General features: G+C 45.2%; 1 protein-coding gene across 1 annotated transcript in view; it reads right to left on the bottom strand.

The window, feature by feature from the left end:
* The window catches only part of LOC119457668 (homeobox protein unc-42), a 41115-nt gene extending 29888 nt beyond the window's left edge, over positions 1 to 11227 (bottom strand). The window contains exon 1 of the mRNA XM_037719307.2: positions 11017 to 11227. The gene's annotated coding sequence lies outside the window, so the exon portion shown is untranslated. The remainder of the gene's footprint in view (positions 1 to 11016) is intronic.
* Between the last annotated feature and the right edge of the window lie 4338 nt (positions 11228 to 15565).

Genomic DNA, 15565 nt, shown 5'->3' with positions numbered 1-15565 from the left:
TGGTACAAGTATGCGGCGCTGAATTCACAGTCTTCTCTTTTTTTTTTTTTTTTTACAGCTAAGCTGTATATGGCTACCGCGGCAAACTTTCTGCGTCCGTGCGTGTACACCGTCGCGTCGACAGAGAAAAGTTTTCGTCTCCAGAGCTAGTGTAACTTTGAGTTTCCGCGTAACAGAATTAAGTTTTCTCGTAGGTTCAAATTACAATCCGATGCTATCATGCCTGCAGGCTGTGTGTAAGTCGTACTTTACACAAATATTGTGCACGCACTTTACTTTGAGAAGTTGAATTAGTTCAACAACGCATTTGCGCCAGGTCTACTAGAATGAGTATATATGCTGCACTCTGGCACACTTGCGTGCGCGCGTGACGAACGTGTGCACGTGATGTATCTGTCCTTGATGAGTGGGCGCTCTGTCCGTTGCGTCGGTCGCGCAGAGTTTGCTGCGACCGTACTCGACATGAGGGCAAAGACTGTTAAAAAATTACAGTTGCGTTAACTTCGTGAACGCGGCTTACGCGCAAGCGTATGGGCGCCGCGAACGTGCACCGCGGCGTCGAAGAACCAACGGAAAGGGCGCGAACGAGGTCGTGGACGCTACGTTGATCTGGATGGTGCGATGCCTTGTGGTAGTGGCGTTTGTGTGACGTCAGCAACAGCTCCGCTGTGCATCCACTTTCACAAGGTGGAATGGTGGCGGGATTTTTTTTTTCTTCAGCACTATTTGGGGTTGGCTAGCCCCCTTTTCTAGTAGTATGTTCGCTTTGTCGATCGGCCGGTTCTTGTACTTCCGCACCGCCATATAGCGTTCAAACTCCTTTGCCAGCATGAGCCCTGGGAGTGAATTCACATTTTGTTTTTCGATTGGTAAGAGTTGTTTGCCTTTTGGCAGGCCATCTTCGCCAACAATATGTTCGCAATCACGATTAATCGCCGGGAGTTCTCACGAACCCCTTCGGTGTAAAGTCCTGTAAGACTTAAATAGGATTCAGAAAGGTTTTCTTTCGTAAGAGCTTTAATGTGTCCGCCATCGTCACAACGACTGGTAGGGGTCTGGTTTTGCCAACGGCTATTTTGTGCGAGCTGCTCTGTGAATACGCGACCTAACGAGACCGACAGCCGCTCAAAGCGTGTGTCATTGACATTTTGATGGAAATGAAAAGACCCACGATTTAGAGTGATAGAGCTGAGCGTGATGATCGCGGTTTAAGTGGGAATTATCATTTCGAAGTGCCACACAAAAGCCCCGAAAAACGGCATGTCGCACCACTTAATTGGCGGTGAAACATCGGTACTACAGCTGGATGCTGACGATTACTGTACGCCAGTCGACTTTTATCAAGTGCACCACATGTATTTTGAAAATAGCAGTCTTTATATTATACGGGTGGGCGTTGGCGCTCTGTTCAATGCGTATTGTGATTTAAAATTAAAAAAAAAAGAAACGTCCACGCTAACAAGTGGCGCTGCCTTCGCTGCAACGACTGGAACTGCGGCGGGCTGTGCCAGTCGTGGCGACCTTCGTAGAATGGCGGCGCGCATGAGTGCTTTTTGTACGCATCCGCGTTTACGAGCGAGTACATCGAGTTCTGCGGTCTCTCTATGAGATACAAAGTGTCATCGCATGAACATGCAATGGCGCTTTGATGAATAATTTAATGAACTTGATGAACAACTTAATTTCTTACAGCTAGGGCCACACTTGTCCGCTTCTCAGTAGTACCTGTGTAAAAAGAAAAAAAAAAGAGAAGAAAACGAAAACGTGGGCCGCTTGCACTAGTGGTGCAAGGCTGGAGTAAAAAGCGGAGCTGGTGATCGACCTAGCTTCTTCCAGGTTTTACTAGGCTTGGCTAAGTTTTGCTAGGAAATGCTAAGTTCTGCTAGGCACGGTATATTCCGAATCGGCTCGCCGCCGACGCGCAGATTCTAGTTTGGCCGCGCGACGCGCTTCAAGATGAGCTGCTTCTTGGTGGGGTGTCCGGATCTGTTAAAACTCCATCGCTCTCACCTCTCCCTGTTTCCAGCATGTTTCCAGCGTGCGACTTCACAAATGCGATCATGACCGCAAGTAGAAAAAATATATTCCACCTCATTTTTCGCGTTACGACTGCAATATTTGACACTCTAACCGGTAAGCTTTCCCGTTGCTCTTGGAAAAAGAAAGAAGAAAAGAAATGGGGGAAAATGGTTATTGTAAACTTTGGCTGTCAGTACATTTAAGTACGAGTGACGATCATATAGTCTAAATGGTAGCCTGACTGGCGTTTCCTTGGGTGTGTAGAGAATATCAGGTTAAACTAGTTTCCACAGTCACTGAAATGCAACGCCATAAGCAGGTACATTGCGGTGTGAGCCTTGACTCCAAGACACAACAACAACAACGGGAATGTCTTCGACTCAAGTCGTGCTTGATGACACGCTGTGATAGCTCAAAAAAAAAAAAAAAACTTCTGCGGAAACGTGATGCCACTGTGTATGTCAAACCTATGTGATAACAGTTGTGAAGTTCTGCACTTATCTCTTTAGCTAGGAATTACACACGGCACAACAGGATACATTAAAATTCAATGTATATACATGGGCCTTCGTGCTGCATTTGGTATCTATCCTCTTTAACGACTTAGCAGAGCAAGTCTGTAATTTCATTTGAGTCTCGTCTTCATGTTGTTATGATGCGCTATACGCTGTCTTTTCCTCATATTCTTTCAGTTTACAAAACTTTTTTTATTTAATTTGCACTGTTTTTTGTATTTTTCGCACTTCGATGCACATTGGACGACTTTTGACATTAATTGCTTTCCTACTTGCCTCTTAAAGAAGCATCACCCATACTTGCAGCTGTTTCTTATCTGTGCTTGAATTATCTTCCTTATATAGGCAAGTGCTCAGCTCGTACTAAGCTACGGTCGCGATAAATAAATAAATAAATAAATAAATAAATAAATAAATAAATAAATAAATAAATAAATAAATAAATAAATAAATAAATAAATAAATAAATAAATAAATAAATAAATAAATAAATAAATAAATAAATAAATAAATACGTTAACACATTAATCTTGTGTTATGTTTAAGTCGGCTTCTCCTTTGTATAACAATTAATGTAGGAAAGCCAGCTTTCCGTTGCCCTATGGTACCTTCCAACATGAGGGATTCTCACAAACGAGGGAAAAAAATAAGTACAGCTTTATTGTGTCGAGTAGCATGTCTTATTACAAGGTCGTGATATAAATTTAATCGGAGCACGCGTTACACGAAACATTCTTGCAGCTGAGAGCCTGTATTTCGTTGCTGTGGGCCGTTCCACTAGCTTCCCAATAATGTCCATCATGCTAACTATGAAACAAAATGTTCCGAGAGATTGAGGAACACATCCTGCCATAACCGGTACCGAACCTGTGACCTTCGAGATAATACAAACATTGCAGACGGAAGCACAGCGCATGCGTCGTCCAACGTCTCTTTCTCATGCTCATACACTTATGCTACCAACTATGCCACCAAGCTATAAACGAAGTGCGATCTCCAAGAGCAGCATTCCATCATAAGGCAGTAGTTGCGGCGCGCGCTATGGTGCATGAGTGCATAATAAACTAGCACCGAGGTGACAGAAGTTAATAGAAGCCGGCAGGTAGAAGTTAAGAGGGAAAAATGGAACTGGGCAGGCCATGTAATGAGTAGGATGGATAACCGGTGGGCCATTGGAGTACCAGAATGGATACCAAGAGAAGGGAAGCGCAGTCGAGGACGGCAGAAAACTAGGTGGGGAGATGAAGTTAGGAAATTTGCAGGCGCAAGTTGGAATCAGCTAGCGCAAGACAGGGATAATTGGAGATCGCAGGGAGAGGCCTTCGTCCTGCAGTGGACATAAGTATAGGCTGATGATGATGATGAACTAATTAACTTGGTTCATCATTTACTTTGCACCAATTGTAGACTTGAAGCTTGTCAGTGCTCAAGGCAGGTGCAGTTGTCCACACATCTATCTAGAGAGCTCGAGCTCTGAATTGAAGATCAAAGAAAGAGTGATAACACAACAGCTGCTAGGTTCAAGGTACAGCGATGAATAATGCGTTGCCCGGGCGTCCTTGTGGCTTACGCTGGCCACAAGCATTGTCATTCAAACCGACCCACAACTCACAGATATTGATTTCTTCGCATGGAAGCGCACCGATTCAGCGTTGTGGACGACTGTGTAACAAGGTCTCCCAAGACTATAGCAGCAGTTTCAAAATGTACAGGTCCCCAAACTTGCAGCGAAATGCCAATGGCGTTCCACTTACCTTTCCAGAAGGTCTTCCTTCTGCGGTGAGGGAGGACAGTAAGTCATGCACCTACGCGTTTCGCGGCAGATATTCAGGAAAGATATAAAAAACTGGGTGGTAATAACCCGACACGATTCCCACTAACTGCACTGACCAACTGCTCCTGTGCATATATGCCCAGGGAGAGGCAGGTGCTGTGTGTACCCCATTAGAGGCGCTGAATAGCCGGTCACTGTCAGAGTAAAATATAAAAAGCGAACAGATCCCACGTCGTGGGAATCAATGTTATGCGAAGCAGTATGCGGGGAGCCTACCAAGTCAACGAACGACCATGAGAGCACCAAGAAGTAGGCGGCTTAGATAGATAGATAAATAGATCGATCGATAGATCGATCGATCGATCGATCGATCGATAGATAGATAGATAGATAGATAGATAGATAGATAGATAGATAGATAGATAGATAGATAGATAGATAGATAGATAGATAGATAGATAGATAGATAGATAGATAGATAGATAGATAGATAGATAGATAGATAGATAGATAGATAGATAGATACTCTCAAGGTGGCAAATGTTCGCCGAGAAATGCTCGCAATGCACATGCGGCAGAGCGTAAAGGCAGCCAGAGCGCTACTTCGCTTCCTGCGGTCTACGGGCCGGCGAGATCGACTGTGATAGTGACATGTATCCCTAATTTTGCGCGCCGATTTCCGTTTCTGTACTCGTATTTATCCATTCCTATCTCTTTAGATCCCATTTCCGTTTTCCCTCTTGCAGGGTAGCAAACCGGACTTTTTTCTGGCTAACCTCCGTACATTTCCTTTGTTTCTCTCTCTTTAAATACCGCAATTGCAACACATTGTTTGAAGCGTTTGCTACAAAATTTTGCAACGTGCTATCTGCAACTTTCTTTTTTTTGCAACAAATTGCAACTGCTGTTTCAAAAGTGACAGGGCAGCGACGCAGGCGTTGGCTTTGCCATTTGCGCCAGTGATGTGGTTCTCTCGCAGTGGTGTCTTGACCGGGATAAATGGACCAGACAGCGGACGGTGCTAAATGCCCCGTTCGCGCATGCGTGGTACGTTTGAGAGCACTGCAATCGTGGCGCGTACGCGAGCATACCACGTGTTTTTTTTTTTTTCATATTTCGAGGGCTTTTTTCAGGACGTAGAAAAAAATGATTACGCAAAAAGTAAGGAGTTCAAAACTGCTAAATTTCATGTTTCTTCGAACGCTGTGCAACGTTCTTACTAAAATTATACCTTACAACGAATACTTCCGAAGTTGGTTAACTAATTTTGACTAATTTGCAATTAATTTTGATAAAAAGATAGCGTGAATTGCTCCGCACAAAAGGCAACATACATACGTTTGATTGCGTTCTTCTACAGTGCTTCGGCATACTTTAAACCTTGGCTAAATTTAGCTGGGGCACCCTGTATATGAACTGCTTAGGAGTTGGGTTGTTTAGACCGTGATGAGATCACCAGGGGCCGAATTCATAAAGATTATATTAGATAAGTGTTCTTTGTAACTGGCTGATCGCCTTCGCTAATAGGTTGTCCAGTATCAGGCTCAATTGGCCGGAATTTTTTCTTACAAGCAATTTTAACGTAAGAGATTTTCGTGAATGCGGGCCATGGCAAGGAACCAATGAAATGCTCAAGTGCATAGCTCGACGAGCGGTGTCGAGCCCACATGTGTTTTATTGCTCGGTAACAGGTATCGCCTCGCTTTTTCGGCAAATACACTACGAGAACGGAAATGCTGTGGGAGACCTCCGCTGAGGCCCAACTACCGTCAGCCACTATACGATACAGTGATGTTTTAAAGTGTCTCGCTACAGGCTGCATTATGGCGCTCTTTGGCCAGAGGTGACCCTTGCGACATTGAAATCCAATCAATCAATCAATCAATCAATCAATCAATCAACCAATCAATCAATCAATCAAGATTGCTTGTCGCGTTCGTTTCTAGCGTTTGGTATGTCATCCGAAAGGAATTATGGTGGAAACGACGATGTTTCATTGATGTCATGGAGCCTAGCTGGCTTCGATTTACAGCTACTGAGCATAAAATTATGTCCGGGTACCTAGCCATGGAAGCTTCCAAACTTTTATTAGCTGCAATTTGGCACAACAAATATATTATCTGTGGGTTTTAATGCGAATAGTGTTACAAGCATCTTCATACCAGGTTTTTTTCCGGCTATCTAACTATATAACCCTTACCAACTTGTGTCACTGGTTATGGATTACTGGCTATGAGCCGCTCTTGATTGAACCTCCTTGACGGCAACTTGCGTGACTCGATACGTGCCAGTGAGTATGTTCCGCCTCTTCATAACACACGGCGTATAAAACATGCCCCCCAAAACACACCCATGATAAGATAGATTGATAACAAAGGGTACAGAGTGTATATAAAATGTACATAGAACCGTAAGCCCTCATTTAGTGTACTATAAATTCATTTTCATCTCTAAAGAATAATATTCGCATACTTGGATAGACATTGTTGATGAGTTCTGCTCGACTTTTTTCTTTATTTGTGCTGTTTATTAGCGGTGAGGCCGGTGTTGGTGCATGTAGTTTAAGTGAGGATGCCAAGTGTAACCCGTCTGTGTAAAGAAGTCACCAAATTTTCTGACGCCGTCAGTACATATTGCAGTGCAGTGACATCCTGCACGTTAGTTTGGTCGATGTGTCATGGTTGCTACACTACAGAAGTATGATTCTGTCTCGGAACGTGCTAATTTGCATGCTGCAATACTAGTCCACTGCAAGAAATGTCATTTCGGACGCACGCGCAGTGTATGGTTATGCACGTGGTTTCTCCGAAAGCGAATTCTCACTATTCAAGTGGCTTGTGGGGAACATACTAATCCAGAAATATTCTTTGTTCTTACTGCCTCTATTGCGTAAAAAAATTTCTCAATGGTACTCTAATAAAAGGCACGCTGCCAGGAACTGCCTTGAATGGTACTGTGAAGAAGTATTTTGAAACTTACAACTATAATTCTTCTAACATTGCAGGACATACTGTCGAAATACATCTCATCTAAGACTATAAAAGGGTCGTATCAAACAGTGCTAACATAAGCACGGGTAAGTGAACTATACTCGTAATTTTAGCACGCCATGGTTACTGCGTAATTCTTCTTTAACGAACTCCTTTAATTTTTTTTCTTAGTGACTTCGCTGCTGCAATTAGGATGAGTTCACATCGCACTTTTGTGGCACCCGTTCAAGTTCCTGACTGTGAACAGAATTTCTGTTAAAATGTTACGTCCGCAAACACGCTTGTCTCTCTGTCAGTCGAATGAATGAATGAATGAATGAATGAATGAATGAATGAATGAATGAATGAATGAATGAATGAATGACGCTAAAGTGTACGGAGCTCTCTTGTTAAGAAAGATGAGTATTCAATTTGTTTAGAACTTTTTATGGGTTCCGCTGAGCGAAGTTGCATTTGCGTGCTGCTGACATGTACGGTAAATCACTTTGTAAGCTACATGAAAAAAACAAAAAAAAAGGATAATGAATTAGGCTCGGGATGCTTTTTAAGGTCTTAACTTGTTTATGCCTCTTAAGGTTATTGCGGTAGTGCTTCCTAAAAGCGCGGAATTGAAAGATGCCTTGCTAATAATACGGTAATACGATAATATACGGTACAGTATGATAATATACGGTATATAATACGGTACGGTATGATAATATACGGTATAATACCGGTATGATATACGGTACGGTACGGTATGATATACGGTATATAATACGCTACGGTATGATAATATACGGTATATGATAATATACGGTAAGATGCCTTGCTTCTCGCTTTCTCTTTCCTGTGTATATGTTTTCAAATCAAATAATAATAATTGAAAGATGGAAAAACTAACTTTTGTCATACTGAGATATGATAGTGTTCACGGTCGCTTTTATTCCTACAAAATTAGAAGTTCCGACCTTGCAATGTAGCGAAAGTGGTGTATGAGTCAATATAAATAAAAGTAAAGTTCGAAACTCCTTTTTCGCACATTCTTAAACATTGAGAGATAATTCTATAAGTATCCTTTTCAAGAAACGCGCTCGCACACAATAGCGAATGTTAAACTAAGCGCAAACAAGTCTCTGTTTCTCAAGATGATATGTCCATCCTGACATGGGAAGTATCATCCGCTAGTTTTACCCAATTGTAATAAGGAAATCGACTACACATTTCGTGACAGTGCAAGATAATCAGAATTGAACATACACATCAGCCGACCCATTCTCAAAGATTTTGGCCCGTGGGGCAGTAGCGTTTCGCCGATACAACCAAGCTCACCTAAGCAAGTCGCGCACCAAGCCAAGAGGTCCATTCTCTGAAGGAACATGCGTGCACTTATAAACCCGTGTGTCTGCTTCTTTCACGGCAACTTGATGTCGTTCTTGTATTGAGCTGACATTTACACCCGATCGATCCCAATGACTCAATGTTAAGCGGAGCCTTTCATTTGCCGTCCCGCGTCTATGACAAGCGCTAGTATAGACTCTACGTATACATGCTCGATGATATATGTCATTCGCTCACGTTGCGAAGTGAACAAGAATAGCGCGTTGAATCTCGCATCGAAAACATACGCAAATAGTATTCCAGCTATATACGGTAACTTAAAGCAAAGTGGGTGACAGACACGAACGCAAAACAGACAATGACTATTGCTACTGTACCAGCTGTTTGTTAACAGTTGACAGTATATACAGATGACTTGACGGTAGGCATGCGCCCCAAATAATATACGTATAATCGGGGTGCGGTCTCCTCCTTTTGCTTGTGTCGGTTCACCACTCTGCGCTTAGTTACCGTAGTTGAAATGCAAGATCATCTATAGCCCAACAGTGACCACTTCTAAAGAGTCGAGCTAAAGAAGAAACAAGAGCTGTGTACGGTACGTTGAAGTCGAGAGTTCACAATAACAAAACAGTGATCGGGCACGGAGCAGCGCAAGCTCAAGGTGAAGTAATCTACCGCTACCATTGTCTACATTTAAAAGCCAATAGCTTTCTTTGGTTCTTTCGCCCGTTTTCGCGGTCGGTGGTGAGACTTTCACCGCCGTTACAAAGCCGCCTATGCAAAAGCCTCGCGCTCTCACGCATCCCATTTACGGGCTAGCTCTTCTCCGAATTCTAACTATAAACAACTCTTTGAGGACGCACTGGCTGTCCACCCATGTATACTACCGCTACAGATGTACCTGTTAACGGCTTCGTCGCTACGGAATTACGCAACGAATTAACAAACGCATATAAATATCCTCGCAGCAACAAGTACAATCCTGCAAGCGTAGCCATTCCTTAAATAAAGTGAATATATAGCTTTCTAGAAGCGTTTGACTAGATTCGCTTGCAGTGACAACCATCTTCGGTGGCTCCTGCGCATTCTTTTTTAGTACTGTCACACTAGTGACCTTTTCTTGTCGACTCCACTTGGATAAAGAACACATTGCAGGTGTGTTTTTGTAGCGCAATTACCCACATATGGCGACGTGGAAATACCTGCTTGATGTTTCTATTGTGCCGCCCTGCAGGGCCTGCGGTGTCTAAGTGAAAGCCTGCAAGCCCGACCGCAATGATCACGGCTTACAATGCGCGCAAGTCCAAAGGGAGCCGACACATTACGCGTAATCTCTCCCGCGTACGCGTTTTGTTGATGAACAGCGGGAGCAGCAAATGGGGGCCACGGGTCGGGGGAGTGGAACACCGAGCGCACACCAGGCGCGTTAGAAGGTGGGTGCACCGTGGGGTGAGGGTATATATATATAGTCGCGTTGGAGAGCAACCTACGCACGCGCAGAGCAGGCATGATGACGCCTGTAGTGTCTGGTGACGAGATACATGAGCGAGGATGGGTGTAAGTCCGGGGCCCGCACGCGTATACCGCGTCTTGTCGTGTGTAACTAGACCGGAGTGTGAGCAGTTCCTTTCTGACTGGAAATCCGCGGATGGCGAGTCGTGTGTAGCGACGGTGCGGGTTGGCAGGTGCGCTCCAGCTGACTATTGAAAGCAAGCCAGAAGTGTTTGAAATAGCGCGCTCACGTCACTTTGCGCACCAAATTCGTATTGCGACCAGCTGAGCCGTGACGTCGAAATGTTGCGCGAATGCGTTTACCCGTGACGCTATACGAGGGGCTTACCTTTGAACAGGGACTGTCACTATGGAAAAAGGTGCTCGCGATTGCAACCGCTTTCCGGTCATTCGTTCCTTTTTTTTTTTTTTTTGGGGGGGGGGGGGGGAGGTGAGGTGAGGAAGTAAGTTTGTAGGCCCACTCGCAGTCAGGAAAGCAAGCGCGCCAAGCTGGTTTGTCTGCGCGCAAAAAGTTTGCGAGAGTATACCGCGAATATACGGTGAAGGTAAAAAGGATCAAGGAATGATTGTTCTAATTTTATTAATACTGAACCATGGGTAACAAAACCAAGGAAAGCTTGCCTAGTTTTCTTCACCTTGCGCTGTCTTTCACGTTGCTCTTCTCTCAATAAAAATGGATGGTGGAAGGAAAAAAAAAAAAGAAAAACCTTACCACAACGGAGCTATACTGGTGAAAAGACGGTACATACGCGCGTCGCAGCAAAGAGAAAGCAGCGCGGGCAGGCTCGCGCCGTAGCTCAGAACCCCGGTGTAGCAGACTCTACAGCGACGAGCAACGCGTCGTACAGCCTCATCACGGGCCACCCGTAGCACTAGCAGCACTCACTTTCGGCCGGTCCCTCGGGGTCGCCCGGGCCGCAAGGCAGGACCGCGTCGCCAGCGGCAGCGGCGGGGCGTGTTCGTCAACGCCGCCGCCGCCGCAGCAGCAGCAGCAGCAGCAGCGCCGTCGGCGGGCGGCCACCTCGGCGGCGGCGTTGGCGTCGGCGGCATTCCGTAGGGCGGCGACAGCTGCCGGCAGCGTCGGCGAGCACCGCTCCTCCAGCGTGCTCAGCGCCGGCGGAGCGGGGTTCCGGGCCACGGGGCCGGCGACAAGTGGCTCATTTGCATGGCGGCCACTCCGTCAGATGGGCCCAGCGGGGTGCCACGCCCCCCGCCCCGGCACCGCACTAATGGAGCGGCCAGAGAGCCGACTCAAAGGAGCTGCCGTGATGTGGGGGAGGTTGGGAGCGCTGGGGGGAGGGAGGGGGAGAGGGGGGGGGGGGCCATTGATGTGGGGGGGAGGGAGAAAGGGGGAATAGACACGCAGGGAGCGAGCGCGGAAGAGCGGGGGTCCATCGCCCGGCCACGGGCGCATCTGCCGCAGGTGCGGCGCGGTGGCTTTCACTGCGAGGCGCGAGAGTCGTGCGGCGAAGACGCGTTGCTGCCGCTGCTCTGTGACGCTGGCTTTTTTTTTTTTTTTTTTTGTTCCTTTAAATTTTGACGGCTTTTATTATCGCCGGAGAGCCGACGCCGTCTTCTCGGCCGAGACACTTTTTTTCTCGTTCGCTTTTCGTTTCACTATAGTATGTTTACGCCGGAGGAAAGGACGCCAAGCGACAACGCTGCGAAACGCTGTTATTAAGAGCTTTGCTTCTTTCTTTTGTAAAAGTAAGAAGAAACAGCGACACTACACTTCTTCACTCGGCAGCGAAGCAAGAAGAAGAAAGAGCGCAAGCTTTAAAGCGAATGAAAGTCCGCGAACGTGAAGGCGGAGTGCACGGATAAATGGGATCTTAAGAGCCTCCCCCAGTTGCCTCTCGAAAACAGAACCATTTTCGTTTTCGTCAGAGAAAACGCCATGGCAACGCTATGCATTTATTTTTTCTTCCGCTCTCAGCCGACAGCCGGCCGCCATCTTGAAAAGAATAAGGTCTGGTCGCCATAGTGAATTCGATCGTCGGCTGGGACTGCGTAGGCGGGGATTCCCCTTGCAGAGGTAGCGAAGTTCTGTTGGGAAAGGGCGATTCCGTAGGCGGTGCGGGGGATGCCCTCGTATCTATCCGGATTCCTCAGGGAGAGACTTGCTCGACGAAGTCGTTACGAAACGTAACTGAGAGAAAAATGTGAACGCAAACAAGGAAACAATGAGTGCGTACTGAAAAGATGCCGGCTTCCCTGACGTCGGATCGTAGTTTTGCTTGCAAGGTTACACAGTCGCATTCCACCGATATGCGTTACCTTACGTATTCGTCGCCTAATGGTGTCCCCCTTTCTAATTATCCGATAAGAATGATGCCGCAGATGATTTGGTTTTGCTTGGTTGGCGGTCTCTTAAGCTAAACAAGAATGCTTCTCGAAGCTGGCTTTCACCAGCGCTATTCGTTTATGCTATACTGTGCGCCTAATTGCTCTAGCCACAAAGGTGTTCCTTGTGCTACGTTTTTCTTGTGACGTATAAAAAGCTTAACGTGTAATTTTTTTTCCTCTCTGACTGTTCTATCTCCTTCAAAATTTTTATATTTCGAATCTTTTGATGCAATCGTTTAAATCGTCCTTGCCGAAGCCGTATATGTTAATACAGGTAAAATGCAATGATTGTACACTTTTCGTTTCACTGATATAGCGGTAAACTATAATTTGAGCCTTAAGCTAAGCGGTAAGCCAGCGGTGCGATGATGCTATAGTTGTAAGCCTTGCAGCATATTTGAACTTTTGATGCTACTCCTGTGTCGTGTAAAACTTGTAGCTTGACCCGTGCGGTTATTGTATAGCATATATATCTCGGCTGGAACGAAGGCCCCAATATAAACTCCTCAGAGAATGGTTTGGCGTCGACATGTTTGCCAGAGAAGAGGCCATTCATCCTGTCGGTACGTTCCGATTGGAGACGCAAAGATTATGCGCTATAGCGTCTCTGGTACATGCAGCGGTTGGTTTTAACGCTATTGGCATTATATGGGGACTTCCCTCAGTTTGCGGTATGTATGTATGTATGTATGTATGTATGTATGTATGTATGTATGTATGTATGTATGTATGTATGTATGTATGTATGTATGTATGTATGTATGTATGTATGTATGTATGTATGTATGTGTGTATGTGTGTGTATGTGTATGTGTATGTATGTATGTATGTATGTATGTATGTATGTGTGTATGTGTGTGTATGTATGTATGTATGTATGTATGTATGTATGTATGTATGTATGTATGTATGTATGTATGTATGTATGTGTGTATGTGTGTGTATGTGTATGTATGTATGTATGTATGTATGTATGTATGTATGTATGTATGTATGTGTGTATGTGTGTATGTGTGTGTATGTGTATGTGTATGTATGTATGTATGTATGTATGTATGTATGTGCGTATGTATGTATGTATGTATGTATGTATGTATGTATGTATGTATGTATGTGTGTGTGTGTGTGTGTGTGTATGCCAGGCCTCGCAAAGGTTTTGCAAAGCGGTGGAGGAAACGTACGATGGTGCACAGGACAGTTAGACTGATTTGCACTGGATTACACTGGTTAACCTGTCATGGAGAAGCCCAGAAAGGGTTATACAAGGAAGGCTTTAGGTATTTCCTTTAGGTGTTTCAGTTTATGCCAACGACGTTGGCATAAACTGAAACACCCCAGAGGTAGGGCTTTCAACTACCGCATTTGTTCAATTCGTATAACAGACAGCGTTGAGCATATCCACAACATTGCCGTTATTGCTTTCCTGCTTTGTTTTTCGTGCTTTACGTTGGTTATCCTGGTGGTAATTTTTCAGTCGCATGATGCATATGTTTTCATTTATTGTGCACAAAATAATACTTACCCCTACTACGTTATATTAGTTTGTACTAAGTTGCAGTTTTTTAGACAGCAGCATTAGTTGCGGCTAAATTTGATGGTCAGTGAACGCTTTCTAATTTAGCCACAACGCTTTCTAATTTAGCCACAACGCTTTCTAGGGCTGCTAAGCACGAGGTCGCGGGATCGAATCCCGGCCACGGCGGCCGCATTTCGATGAAGGCGAAATGCGAAAACACCCGTGTACTTAGATTTATGTGCACGTTAGGCAACCTCAGGTGGTCAAAATTTTCCGGAATGACCCACAACGGTGTGCCTCATAATCAGATCGTGGTTTTGGCACGTAAAACCCCATAATTAAATTTAGCACTTTCTAGGCCATTTACTAGGTTCTTTTATCTACTGACTACAACATCATTGTCTTGCAGATTCTGGTGTAAATAAAGATCGAATTGAATGTATACAATATAGGTTCAGTTGAACGAACAGGTACAGCAACTAGAAAAAAGAATAGATTAGCCATTTAATGACGGCTCATGTTAATACCCACAAAATTGTTTATTTTCTACCCAGACGTGCGACACACATTGAGAATCAGCAATCTCAACGAAAAGAAAAAAAATATATTTTGCGGTAACTTTTTCAGCAATATGGGGGAAACCCCAGACAGAAAACTGGAAGTGGGCTTCGCCCCAAGCCACCTATGGCGTCGTTCGGAATTTGTACAGACAGCTTTCGTCATATGTGAACCATAGGTTAACATTTCATTCGCTTCGCATCCCGTGTGTGGTACCACTAAAGCCGGAGATCGTGCATCCGCGCGCATCATAACACGACCCTAGTTGGCTTCAGAGAGGTTTACTAAAGAACGACACGCACCTACTGCCACCCACCCAGTGACCAAAGCTGGTGTCAAAGAGGTTCACTGAAGACGGCGTATTCCCAGTGAAGCAAGTTGCTCCGATGGTCGGTTTAGAACCAACTTATACCTCAGCACGGCAGCAAATCCGCGAAGCATTCGCCGAAGAGCAATGGCAAAGTAGGAGACGGGCCTGGTTCATGACACAATACATTTGTGCGCCAACTCCGCCCAAGTTCCTCTACTTTGCCCCTCCGCTCGCGCGAGAAATGACGTCTCGAGACAAAAAGGGGAAAGAAAATGGTTGATCCCTCTTTCAGAGGAATTGGTCGTTACACGAATAGTGAAACCTGTATTCCCGCCGTGGTGACGTATAGTGGCTTTGGCTTTGCGCTGCTAAGCCCGAGGGTGGGGGATCGAATCCCGGCCGGGGCGGCCACATTCCGATGGAGGTGAAATAGAAAAGCGCCAGTGTACCGCGCATTGGGTGCACGTTAAAGAATCCCAGGTGGTCAAGATTATTCCGGAGTCTCCTAGTATACGACGTGCTTCATAATCAAGTCGGGGTTTTGGCATGTAAAACCCCGGGATTTAATTTTAAATACACATGTATCCTAAGAAGCAGTGGAATTCTCGTTGCACATTCACAAATACAAATCGCACATCCATAAATGCGGCGCAGTCTTTTTTGATTACAGTTTCGCTCGAAGGGTGAAGGCAATGACAGCGATAG

The sequence above is a fragment of the Dermacentor silvarum genome, chromosome 7 (genome assembly GCF_013339745.2).
Source record: "Dermacentor silvarum isolate Dsil-2018 chromosome 7, BIME_Dsil_1.4, whole genome shotgun sequence".
NCBI classification, from domain to species: domain Eukaryota; kingdom Metazoa; phylum Arthropoda; class Arachnida; order Ixodida; family Ixodidae; genus Dermacentor; species Dermacentor silvarum.
Note: the sequence above shows the minus strand (reverse complement) of the source record. Positions and strands in the feature narration are given on the sequence as shown.